Source organism: Balaenoptera borealis, assembly GCF_965194805.1.
Source record: "Balaenoptera borealis genome assembly, chromosome: 1".
Lineage (NCBI taxonomy): Eukaryota > Metazoa > Chordata > Mammalia > Artiodactyla > Balaenopteridae > Balaenoptera > Balaenoptera borealis.
In genome coordinates, this window is record NC_138860.1 from 133037604 (window position 1) to 133050370 (window position 12767).

Here is a 12767-nt window from a genome sequence, read left to right on the forward strand (position 1 = left end):
TTCCTAAAATCTTGTCAGTTTGAGTGACATGTGAGTACCCAGCACTGAGCATCTGTTGGGGAAATCTTATTGTTCTGTGTCTGTCACTAGAAAATTGCAACAAACGTTGCAAGACCTACACACTGAAAATGTTATGATGTGTTTTTAAAACTGCTTTCCACAGAAGGTCCTTTATTTTATTAGAAAATTATAAGCAAACAAATCTTGTTTAATGGCTTTCAAAGTATAAGCACATTTCATGTCAAAATTGTTTTACTCTCAACTGCTTACTTGTGTGAGAAATCTGTCAAGCACTGGTGCCCAAGAAAATAGGGTACCATGGCAGAAGATTTTTTGCTGAAGGAAATAATGTATGCTCAATTAAACCAATACAGCGTGTGTAATGATCTGATTCCATCTTAGGAAGAACTGTCAGCTTTCTGTTCTGGGATCAGAATTTTCCTAATGCCTGGACTTTTGGTGAATTCTATGTAACAAGTGACACAGTCTTGAGCTTGTATCTCAGAGAAAGTTGGGCTCTTATTTTTTCTCCTTTCAATACTCAAATATTCTTGGGAATTTTACCTTTCTTCCTGATATCCTCTCTGTCTCTACTCCTTTTCCGTACTGTTTTTAACTTGCTAAATATTTTAACAATTAAATATTCAGCCAGTTTTTCAGGGGAATCAACGGTTGGTTGTGGTGTTATTTTATTTGAGAGTCATTCCCAAGTGCTTTAGCTCTTCAAATATCAAAAAATGTATGCTTCAAAATGAATAGATGCTAATAAAATATGGTGAAAAAATCCTCGAGCACCCCAATGTCCCCTTACAGTCTATGCTATTTGACAAGTTTATACCAATCTGTTTCTGTAAGCAGAGATCATTAACAGAACTTTCCCGCAAAAAAGATGACAATAAATATATAACACTTAAGATGCATGTTTTTCTAGATAGTCTTTAAAAAAGATGACTTCTAAACATAACATAATAATATTTTATGTTACTAAACTGCCATCTACTGTGCTTGTTCACCCAGTACACAATACCATCTTTTACAGGCTTGCCTTTTTCAATGAATATGTGAATTTATCCCCCAGCTGTTTCTTGACATTCTTTCTTTCCCTTGTTCTAGCCATGTGTACTCCTTAGAGACCAGGAAAAAAATTATTTCAACTAATTATAGTCCTACCAAAGCCTTTCACATCATTTAAGACTCTGATTATACACAGTGCCATGAAGACGTGTCAGTTTGAGACAAGAAGAGGTTTAGAGAGGTTTACACTTTGCAGAGTGCCACCTGTCTCCAAAGGGCACAGTCATTAAGAAGCTCCAGGTGCACGTTGTGGGAGCAAAACAGCATAATGAAGTCCTCTGCCTCCTCGTGCACCTTGTGATTAATAACATTCCCCTTCAGTTGTAGCAGATTGTGCACCATGTTCGCTGCAAGAAACCTGGAATACCAGTCTACTTTTCTATCTTTCTCTAAATAGAATAAATTGCCATTTATCTATGACATGAATCAGAAGAATATACAAAATAGGGTATTTCTGATACAATCTACTTTTATAAGAGCAGCTAATAAGCCAACTGAATGATATTTATTCAATAAGCAACATTTAATATGTATCACTGATCGAATTCTACCTGATCCTTTTTATCCTATATCCACACACGTAGAAATATAATTGATATCTGTACTGATAACCCGAAGGCATTGTAAAATTCCAAGTTGCTTCATGAATCATAGAAATGGGAAAGAAAACTGACATTTATCAAATACCTATTATTTACTAGACATTTTCACTAGCACTATCACATTTTATCCACATAACAGCCTGGTCAGGTAAATATTGTTATCCTCATTTTCATGATTGGATGGGATTGAGGCTCAGAGAGATAATAAGAACCAAAACTTATTGATTGCTTACTATTTTCCTGGCATTGTGTTTATTAATTTAAAGGTATTGCCTCAATTAATCTTCAGACCCACATTATGGAGTAGATGCTATCATTATTCTCCTTTAATAGGGGTGACTCAGAGAAGTTAAATAACTTGCCCAAGATCACACAAATAATATGTAGTAAAGCCAAGATCTGAACCCAGGCAAACTGTTTCCAATGCCTGTACCATTAACACCAACATTATGTGTGTGACTGTACTTTAATGTTAAATGAGTTATATTATTATTTTGTTTTTGAAAATTGGGAATACATGTTTGGTACACGTGGTAACATTCAACTAATCTAACTCCCCTACTAATAGCTATTAATACTTGTTCCTTATTATGCATTTACCGTCAAGCATTTTACATGCGTCATCTTGTTTGAAATTCACACACATATGTAATACTATCCCCATTTGACTCTGATAAAACTGAAGTTTGGAGAATAACAATAAGAATAATCACAGCAAACACGTGGCACTTACTATGTGCTAGACACTCTTCTCTCAAAGAGTTTAAAATATAGTACTTATTTAATTCTGACAACAACAAAATGATGTATTATTATTCCTACTATACAGATGAGGAAACTGAGAGGTAGCATTTTGACCTTTGCTGTGAAAGTGAAGAATTGGTCCCGCTGTGTTTTTTAAAATTACCTCTCCCGTATCCACCCTGGGGCCGTGTCACGTTGGGGAGGGGGAGCCATTGGTGCAGGGCCAGTTTTGTCAGCAGAGCAGAAATTCCAGTCCCAAAAGCCCATGATTTTAACCACTACTCTAAACTGTGGAACAATTTAAAGTAGTCATTCCTTGTTTATTGAAGCAAATGTTAGCAACATGCCTTAACTATAATAGCGTTCATCACAATCAAACATTTTGTTGGATACCCAGTAATATAAATTATGCACATTTGGTATGGAGTGGGAGGGAATCAAGCCTATACAATTTCACACTGGTCAGGCTTGTGCATAGTTTCAATGATGGCAAAAATAAAATTCCTTTCTTCATGTGTTCTACAAATATTGAGTGCTATGTTCCAGGTACTAACATTAAAGAAATAAATAAGATTTACTCACTATCTATGAGGAATTTGGGATACATAAAACAAATAGGTAATTACAACCTAAAGGGACAGTTGCTAAAATAGAGTTTTGCTTTCTAAGCCAAAGCCAAAGCCACAAACCACTATGTGTTACGTTGCCACACAGCCCCAAAAGAGGTTACACACAGGACAGAGCTGGCAAAAAAAGAGGAAGGTAGAAGAGCGTTCCTCCATACTGATAGGGTAAGACAGTTAAAAATACTGTTATAAAATGGTACAGATGACCGGTTTGAAGGGCAGAAATAGAGACACAGATGTAGAGAACAAACGTATGGACGCCAAGGGGGGAAAGTGGCTGGGGGCGGGGTGGTGGTGGGATGAACTGGGAGACTGGGATTGACATGTATACACTAATATGTATAAAATAGATAACTAATGAGAACCTGCTGTATAAAAAATAAATAAAATAAAATTCAAAAATTCAAAAAAAATACTGTTTTAGCAGTTGCAATCATATTTAAAGTTCCAATAATGTTTATGCGTGAACTAGAGGTAGAATTCACTTTCTCTCCCCGTCCCTTACCCACCCCCGTTTAATTCCCTCCATCTATCAGCTCTCATTGTCTCTCCTTGACTTCTTTTTGTGAGTGGGTTCTCTCTATATATTGGCTCTCACACTTCCATTTACCAGCTTAGAAACTCAAATGGAGACAGAACTTCTCTCTCCCAACATTCCTAATCAAATCCTAGGTAATAATTCTGACTGGTCTTTCCTGATGCACATATTCATTCTTCAACCAATCACCATGACCAGGCAAGCTAACACACAGGATTGGCTTATCAAATCAGACTCACACAAATCAGAGATTTTTACCTAGCATCAAGCTTTACTAAAAATTCCAAGAGTACAGGCAATCAAGAGACAAAGATAAAGCAGTGAAAGGTCTGGGACATTCTTGCCAGGTCCTTCCTATCTACTAGCCCAGAATAATAGACAAGACCTGTGTGAAGCTTTGCAGATTGTTATTTCACAGAGTGAAGCATGTAATTTCTAAAACATCTCCATTTTATACCTCAGAGAGTTGTGCAGCTTACATAACATTCTCTTGGGAGGCCATGTCCCATAAATCAATAGATTCCAGATCTACTTACTGTAAGCAATCCTCACCAAGGGAGAGCCTACTCAGGGCATTCTGCGGATAAGGCTCCTCCTCCTGTCTAAAATCATTACTCTATTTACCTGGAAGTCCAGTTGAGGAGATTAGACCAGATCACCTCCCTTCTTTGCTTTTTCCTAGTGCTATCTCTCAGGTCAAGTAAGGGAATGTCACAGGCCAGCTACTTTACTTCTTCCTCCCCTTCAGGAGACCGGGCATTCTGATTGCATGGCCTGGGACAAGAATCCCACACTGGGCTTGGGGTTAAGGGGAGCACCATGATTGACCTTCCCCCCCTAGAAGCACCTGGAGTATGAGATTGCAACAGGAAAGCACATTAAGCAGATATAAACTGTGACTGCTTTGGTCCGGTCTACTATCTGTCCAGATAACAAGACTTTTAAGATTTCTAGCAATGTACAACTTTCCTGTTCCAAAACTTTATTTTTCTCTAGATTCTAGCTGTGAAAAACTCTCCAGTTATATCCTGTGGCTCACTGAATGAAGGCAAAAGAACAAGTAGTGACAGCAAAGAATGGGAACAACTAGACTCAATCTTGTGGTCTGTGGGAAAGTCGAAGAAATGCCTAATAAAGCCTCACAAGGAATCTTACAAAGAATATCTCAAGCAAGTATTTTCCATCCAATTCTCTTAATGTCCTCACATCCATTTGCCTACAGAAATTCTAATACAGCAACTGAATTTCTTTAACCTTAGGCAGGGGGCAGAAACAGCTACCCTACTGACTTAATACTCCAGCAGGCATTTTTTTGTTTGGCTAAAACAGTATTTATTTTTAGGTTAAATTGGAATGTCTCTGAATAGTCTGTCACAGTCTCTTTCACTACCTAGTGTCTTACACTGGCCTGCTCTACTCATTTATGCTACTGCCTTGTCCCTGTAAACATTTGAGGTTTTTTTTTTTTTTTTTTAATTTATATATTTTTATTTATTTATGGCTCTGTTGGGTCCTCGCCTCTGTGCAAGGGCTCCCTCCAGCCGCGGCAAGCGAGGGCCACTCTTCATCGCGGTGCACGGGTCTCTCGTTATCGCGGCCTCTCTTGTTGCAGAGAACAGGCTCCAGACACTCAGGCTCAGCAACTGTGGCTCACGGGCCCAGCCGCTCCGCGGCATGTGGGATCCTCCCGGACCAGGGCTCGAACCCACGTCCCCTGCATTAGCAGGCAGACTCCCAACCACTGCGCCACCAGGGAAGCCCCACATTTGAGGTTTTTGAGCCATGGTTTAAGGTCTTGACTTCGCTAAACTGAAAATTCTTTTGAAAAGAATGTATACTTAAATTGTTTTTAGTTATTTACATCAGTGTAATGCCCATAATACTCTCTAATTATGCCCATACTACACTTACAACACTACTTCTTAACTATCTCTTTACACATCTGTATTCATTTGCAGTCTGTGAGTTCCTTAAAGAAAGAGGCTGTGATATCGTCCTCTTTGTAGCTACATCTAGCCTTGTCTTGTTGAGTGAATGCATAAATTAATGAATGAATATGCTGTTAGCATCAAGCATCGCATTCCTCCTGTGACATGGGACACCTGTGAAGTCCTGTGTCAGCTAAAATATCTTTGTCATAGATTGATGGTAGACTAACAAATTTTTATTCTGATATGACTTTTCCCACAAATTTGCATGTAATCTCAGTAATTACCCACTTTTTTTTTAAACACACGTGGTCTAGAAAGTATTGCATTAAACTTGCAGCTGACACCTTATACTTGCTTTGCCTTTCAGCCTCCAGCAGGGCCAGCCTCCTTGACCTAATTAGATTCTCCACTCCCACATAGCTAGTAAATACTATAATTAATTTATAAAGGGCTCTGAAACACCAGCTGGCAATAATTTCCTATTGCACAGAACAAAAAGAGTATTTAAATTGTAGGATATCTGTGAAATGTATATGTGTGTATACTTACATCTTTTAATCCACTGAATTTCCAGGAATGTCAAATTGTAAAGTGTACTAAGTAAACAATGTTTAATAATTTCGTCATTTCTTTCAGCACATTAATTTTAAATTGTAGAAAGAAATCTGTGCGACAAAAAATTCTTAGAGACGTATATTTGGGGTATGTGAGATTTGCATGTCTATGGATATTCACACACATCCCAAGCACTATAATAAACTATGTTGTTCTTAAAAGAATGTGAAGGAGAAAAAGGTGGACAGTTAGTTTAAGGATTTCTCAATGCCTTGAGATAGTGATGAGTGTAGTGAACATCTGCTGGAGTATTTGGCTGTTCAAGAGCTGTGGTAGGCAGAATCTTTAAGATGGCTCCTAAGATTCTTGCTCCCTGGTACACATGCCCTGTATTATACCCTCCCTTTGAGAGTGGGCAGGACCTGTTAATGTGATGGCATGTCACTCCTTTAATTTGGTATACTATAGAGCAAAGGTGATGGAATCATTTCTCCCAAGATTACATTATGTTATACAAGACTACATTTGTGGTGATGGTGGTAATAGTAATGGTAGTAGCAGGAGCCGCAGGAACAGATTGTAAAGAAATTCTCCTGCAGGCTTTGGCGAAGTAAGCTCCATGTTGCAAGAGGGCTGTGTGATCAGGGCCTGAGGGCAGTCTCTGAGAGCTGAGAGAAAATCCTGGCTGACATCTGGCAAGAAGACAGGGACCCCAGTCCTCTAGCTACTAGGAACTAAATTTTATCAACAACCTGAATGAGTTTGGGAGATGTCCCTTAGCCTCAGATGAAACTGCACCCCCAGCTGATACCTTGATTACTATCTGGTGAGACCCTAAGCAAAAATAAGGCATACTCAGACTTCTGACCGACAGAAACTGACAGATAATGAACTGTGTTGCTTTAAGCTGCTAAATTTGTAATTTGTTAACACAGCACTAGAAAACTGATATGAAAACCAACTGCCACCCCACAGAGGCAAGTCCCAGAGCTTCTCGGGGACCTGGTGGATCCCATGCACAGTAAGAGGGGGGTATTGTCGAGAGGGTCCTAAAAGGGAGAAACAGGGACTGAGGCCAATAAAATCCTGGTACAGATTTAGGGTGTCCTGCCCAGAAGGGCCTGCTAACCTGGCCAGTCCCCAGCAGACAATAGAACATTTCAGGGCTTCCATTTCCAGGACCCACACAAGATTAGGTTCTGCCTCCCAGGCCCTGCCAGATGGTCCCAGGCACCACAGAGGACTTAGAACATTTGGAGGAAGGTTCTCCAAAGTGTCCCCCACACCCCGTCCCCCAGAGGTGCAGGGATGGGTTAATAGTCCCTATTGCTCAGGTCTAAGGGTGGTAACTGCATCTGTCTGTCCTGGAACTAAGTAGCAGGGGAAACTGGTCCGCAAAAAGAAAATTATGTGTAAGCAGAGACAGCGACAAGAGAGGAGAAAGCACACTGCTTGGATGCGAGATGACTTCTTTTAGTCTCCTTCTGAATCTGTGCTGTATTCTTGCCTTCCTATTCCATCAAATACCTTTTCTTTATAATATTAATTCCCTTCCCCCTTTCATGATTTAAGCCATTTTATTTTTATTTTTGTTACTTGCAAGCATACAGAGCTCTAATACAATATTCGAAGCCAGATTCTTAGCTTTGTAGATTCGGAAACTCAAGTTTATCATTTCCACCAGGGCACATTAACCTCTTGGGGATCAATATGTTAAGAGGACACATAAACTAATATGCACCTCAGAATGTCAATTTATCAATCTATAAAGAGAGCTGTATCTAGAAAGAAAAACTTGTATGGAGAATTCACTCTGGGTATTTCACCATGGTAGGTTAAATGCACTCAGGAGAGGAAATTACCAATCACAGGGTTGTTTGGTGAGCACACACAGTTGTCCCCTGGTGCCCTCGGGGGCACTGGTTCCTGAACCCTAGGCAGATACTAAAATTGGTGGATGCGCAAGTTCAATAGTTGGCCTTCCCGTCCACATCCGCAGATTCAACCAACCTGGGTTATGTAGTAGTGTGTTTATTGAAAAAAAATTTGTGTATAAGTAGACCCGTGCAGTCCAAACTCTTGTGTTCAAGGGTCAGTGATAATGAGAAGAGAATGAGTAGTCTTGAGGGATTTTTCTTTCAAGTTAGGATAATTGAAATTCCTTCTCTACTCTAGGAATATTTCTCTTTGAAAAGTTAGCTGTAGTCCTTGAACTCAAATAGCTTTCTATTCTGGTCATTGCCAGATATATTCTTATATTTTGTCTACTGTTATCCTAGACTTATCTCAAGTCATCTTTCTGTTGACATATGATTCTCCCAGAAAAATTTTACTAACTATAGTTGATTAACTTTTTGGAACTTTAACTGCATGTTATTTACCACCTCTGGCATCTATTACTTGTGAGCCTTTAATTGAATAATAATAACCATTATTTATTGAGTTCTGTTTATCAGGCACCTAAGTGAGCTTTCTCACTTAATCCTTTTAGCAATTCTAAAATACTGATACTATTATCACCGTCTCTGTTTCCTAGATGAAGAAGCAAAATACAAATAGTTTAAGTGATTTGCCTAAGGTCACATAGTTAACAAGTAGTAGAGCTGAGATTTGAACCCAAGAAATCTGACTCCAGAGTCATCATATATTACACCTTATGGGCTTTCACAAGGTCCTTACAGTTTCTAAACCTTGATTTCTTATCTGTAAACAAAGGTAATAATATCTTTCCTAGGGGCTCCCCTGGCAGTCCAGTGGTTAGGATTCCATGCTTCCAAGGTGGGGGTGGGGTGGGGTCAGGGTGCGGGTTCCATCCCTGGTCGGCTGGTCAGGGCACTAAGGATCCCACAAGCTGTGCAGTGAGGCCAAAAAAAAAAAAAACTTTCCTAAAGACTGCTGGGAGTCTAAATGTGACAATGGATGTAAAGCTCTTAGCACACTACCAAATATACAGTAAACAGCTATTATTAAAGTAATTCCCTTGGGAATATGGATCAGATTTGGAAGAGTCCCATTCACCTTAATATCACAAACACAAACCAGATTTTAGAGTGAGTTAATTAATTCTATTTTCAGATGGCTGATCTAAACAGTCACATGCTAATCCTTCCAACCTCAATTCCAAATGATACTTTATTACCCAATTTCTAGTTCTGAGTGCCTTCTGGAGGCCGCAGCCACCCAGCCCTCCATCTTGCAGACTGCATTTATTGCTCTAAAACTCAGTCACAACTTCACACACTCCCCAACTTTGCCTAGGGTAACTGCTGTCCTAGTGACCTAAGAAGTGACTTTCACTTTCCACAAATTCCCAGATTAAAATTAGAGAATTACTTAGTTATGAGTATTAAGTTCACAGATTTATTTATTTACTTAAATTCCTTGTTCTTCTGAGTAAGACCTACTTACTTCAAGAACAAATATCTTATGGTTGCTTGTTAAGTTATAATTCCAGATATTTTATAACACAAGGATTTATATATTATAAATTTTTAAAAAAATTCTGGTCAGTTAAAAAAACATGATTTTAATATATTTCAATTGTAACTCATGCAGTGAATTTAAGATTTGGAACTTTATAAAGTTATTTTTCATTGTTTTTGAATAGCAGATTTTTTGCCTGCATGTGTCTGAACATGCAAGAACAAAATCTGCTTGATTTTTCTGTATTTTAAGAAAATTCTCTTAGTTTAGAAATGTAAACCTCAAAAGTTAGATCATTGCCACCTCAAACCCTCAGTTAACTGTAAAACTGAGAACAGATCTTTTCTTAATAGATTTGTAACACATCTTAATATGAGTTATGGCAGATTCAACATCCCAACTGTAAGAAACCTCAGTCGCCATTAGGGCCAGAAGGTATCCATGTATCAATCATACTCAGAATGTCACAGGGGGGTCTGTGATCACTCCTTTTGCCCCTAAAGTTAGTACAATATTTAGCCAGGATCTACTGGATGAGAAGGATAGGTGAGATATGGTGAAATGGGCAAATTTATTTGTTTACACTTATTGAAGTTTTAAGAAAATGCCTAAACCATAAGTGCCACAGTTAAATGAATTTTTATAAAATGAACATACCTATGGAACCAAACCCCAGACCATGACAAAGAATATTACCAGAACTCCAAAAAGCTCTTAATGTCCCCTTTCAGTCATTATCTCCTCCCCACTCCCTAGGGTAACCATCATCCTAGTTTAGTTTGGCCTGCTTTTGAACTTCATGTAAATGGAATCACATAGCATGTGCTAGTGTGTATCTGGCTCTTTCAATTCAATATTTGTGTGTGTGTGTGTGTGTGTGTGTGTGTGTGTGTGTGTGTGTGTGTGTGTGTCTAATAGCCATACTCTTCAATGTGGCTGCGATTTGTTTATTGTCATTGCTGTATATAGAATTTCACTGTGTGAACATATAACAGTTTATTTACCCAGGCTACCATTTATAAGTAATTAGGAACTTCTAGTTTGGGGCTATTATGAATAGTGCAGCAATGAACATTATTATATACATCTTTAGTGAACATATGTGCATTTCTGTGGGGAACATACTACTTGGGAGTGGAATCTTATGGTCATAGGGTATGCATATGTTCAGTTTTAATAGATTCTGACAAACATTTTCCAAAGTAAACAATCAACTGACACTTCCACTAGCAGTGTATAAGAATTCTAGTTGTTCGACACCCTCTCTAACACTTGGTATTGTCTAAATTTTTCATTTTAATCATTCTGATGGATGCATAGTGGTAATTTGTATTTCCTTGACTTGCAGTGCCAGCCAAAACGGAGTAAGACCACTACCGCCTATCTTTCCTACTGATTACAACTAAAAGTTCAGGGCAAAATACAAAAAGCAACTACCTGAGGACTCTAAAAAGTAAACAAAAACAGGCAGATTGGGGAGGAGAGTCAAAACTTAGAAAAATGCCCTGTGTGGTTTTTTTTCTACTTTCTCTCACAGCTTTGACCTGAGGTCTGGCACCCAGTGAAACTGTGGTTTCACAAAGTAAGCAAAAACAGAAAGACATCCCATATTTCTAGTCAGATGAATGGGGAAAGGGAGCTTCTGTGAGCTAAAGTTTGTGGGGGAATACTTGGCTTTTTTTCTCCTTTTTTCCCTCTGGGCTTGACCTGAGAGTTAGGGCCTAGGCTTGAACAGCTACAACACCAAGAAAAACCCTGTCTTTCTAGACAAGGAAACTGGGAACAGGAGCTTCTGCAGTCCAAAGAATTTGGAGGGAATTCATGTTTTGTTTTGTTTTGGTCTTTTCTCTCACCTCTTTGCTCCAGTGTGGGCCCTAGTCAGAGGCTGTAGCTATGGCACAAAGCTAAAACTCCAAGAGAAACCTCATATTTCGAGCAGGAAAAGGAGACCCTGCAAAACAAAGAATATGAGAGGAATATCAAAAAGGGGTGAGCTGGAGAAGGGAACTCCTTAATTCTATGTATGAATCCACATAAGTCCTGTGCTCACACCTGAACTGACCATCTGCAGGGCAGACAAAAAGCTGCACAGCCAAAGATATGTTAACTGAACTACAATTTAAATTACTACCCAAGTTCCAAAATATTCCTGAGTGTTCTATGTATAGAACAGACTCAAAGCAGCACAATAAAACCTTTGAAAACTGAACTGATATGGAACCAGCACCCAGACTCAACTTGAGATACGAACCGAACTGGATTGACAGCCTCCTAAGACAAAACAAAACAAAGATCAACATTCCCCAAAGACTTTTATCAGGACCCAGAGTCTATGCAACATAAAATCAAAATGTCTTGGAGAAAAATCACAATTACTCGGGAATTCCCTGGCAGTCCAGTGGTTAGGACTCTGCACTTTCACTGCCAAGGGCCTGAGTTCAATCCCTAGTTGGGAAACTAAGATCCCCAAAGCTGCGTGGCAGAGGGGCGGGGGATCACAGTTTCTCAATATATAACAAACTGGAAAAATATGGCCAGCTTTTAAGGGAAAATCAACAGCTACCAACCTCTGGATAACCAAGATGTTACAATTACCAAAGACTTTAAAGCAATTACAATTAGAGTAGATGAAGACATTGTCTCTAGATATATGCTGTACTCTAGAAAAATTCTTGCATTTTTGTATCCGAATTAATGACAAAACCTGTGAACCAGAAGGGATTAAACTGTCACACAAAGTAACATTGTATAGCAGTATATATACTGCTAACCAGTGTATAGCAGTAAAATTAAGTACAGCTACATACAAATGTATGCAACAACCTAGTATGATTTAAAAGCACATTGCTGAACGAAAAAAAGTTGCAGACGATTACATAACAATAAACTATCCTTGTAAAGCTCAACCGTTTATCAAAGTTAACATACATGTACACAAACTAAATTTTTAAAAGCAAAGGAATAAACCCAAAATACACGAGAGTGTTACCTCTGGAGGAAAGCAAGGTAATAGAATGGGAAAAGACAGGTAATTTTAACAAAACTGGCAATATCCTAGTTCCAAAATTGCTGGTTGGTTCCCATGTGTACAATGCTTATCTGGTATACCTATTTACGTACCCCAAAACAATAAGTGTCTAAACGACATCCCGTGTCCATGGTGACAGAACAGAGTTCTCGAGCCTTTAGTAAAATAACTTCTCCAGAAACACGAAGAGCCCACTACACCTCACCCTCTTAGCGCAAGCCGAAGAACCCGCCTTTGCCAGCGGAT

General features: G+C 38.9%; 1 long non-coding RNA gene across 4 annotated transcripts in view; it reads right to left on the reverse strand.

Moving 5' to 3' along the window:
- LOC309613377 overlaps nt 1-12742 on the reverse strand; it is an 87206-nt gene extending 74464 nt beyond the window's left edge. For all 4 annotated transcript variants that reach the window (XR_014235687.1, XR_014235688.1, XR_014235689.1 and 1 more), the window contains exons 1-2: nt 12614-12742; nt 11347-11444 (exon numbers count right to left, since the gene is read on the reverse strand). This is a non-coding gene — a long non-coding RNA (uncharacterized lncRNA). The remainder of the gene's footprint in view (nt 1-11346; nt 11445-12613) is intronic.
- Nucleotides 12743-12767: the final 25 nt, after the last annotated feature.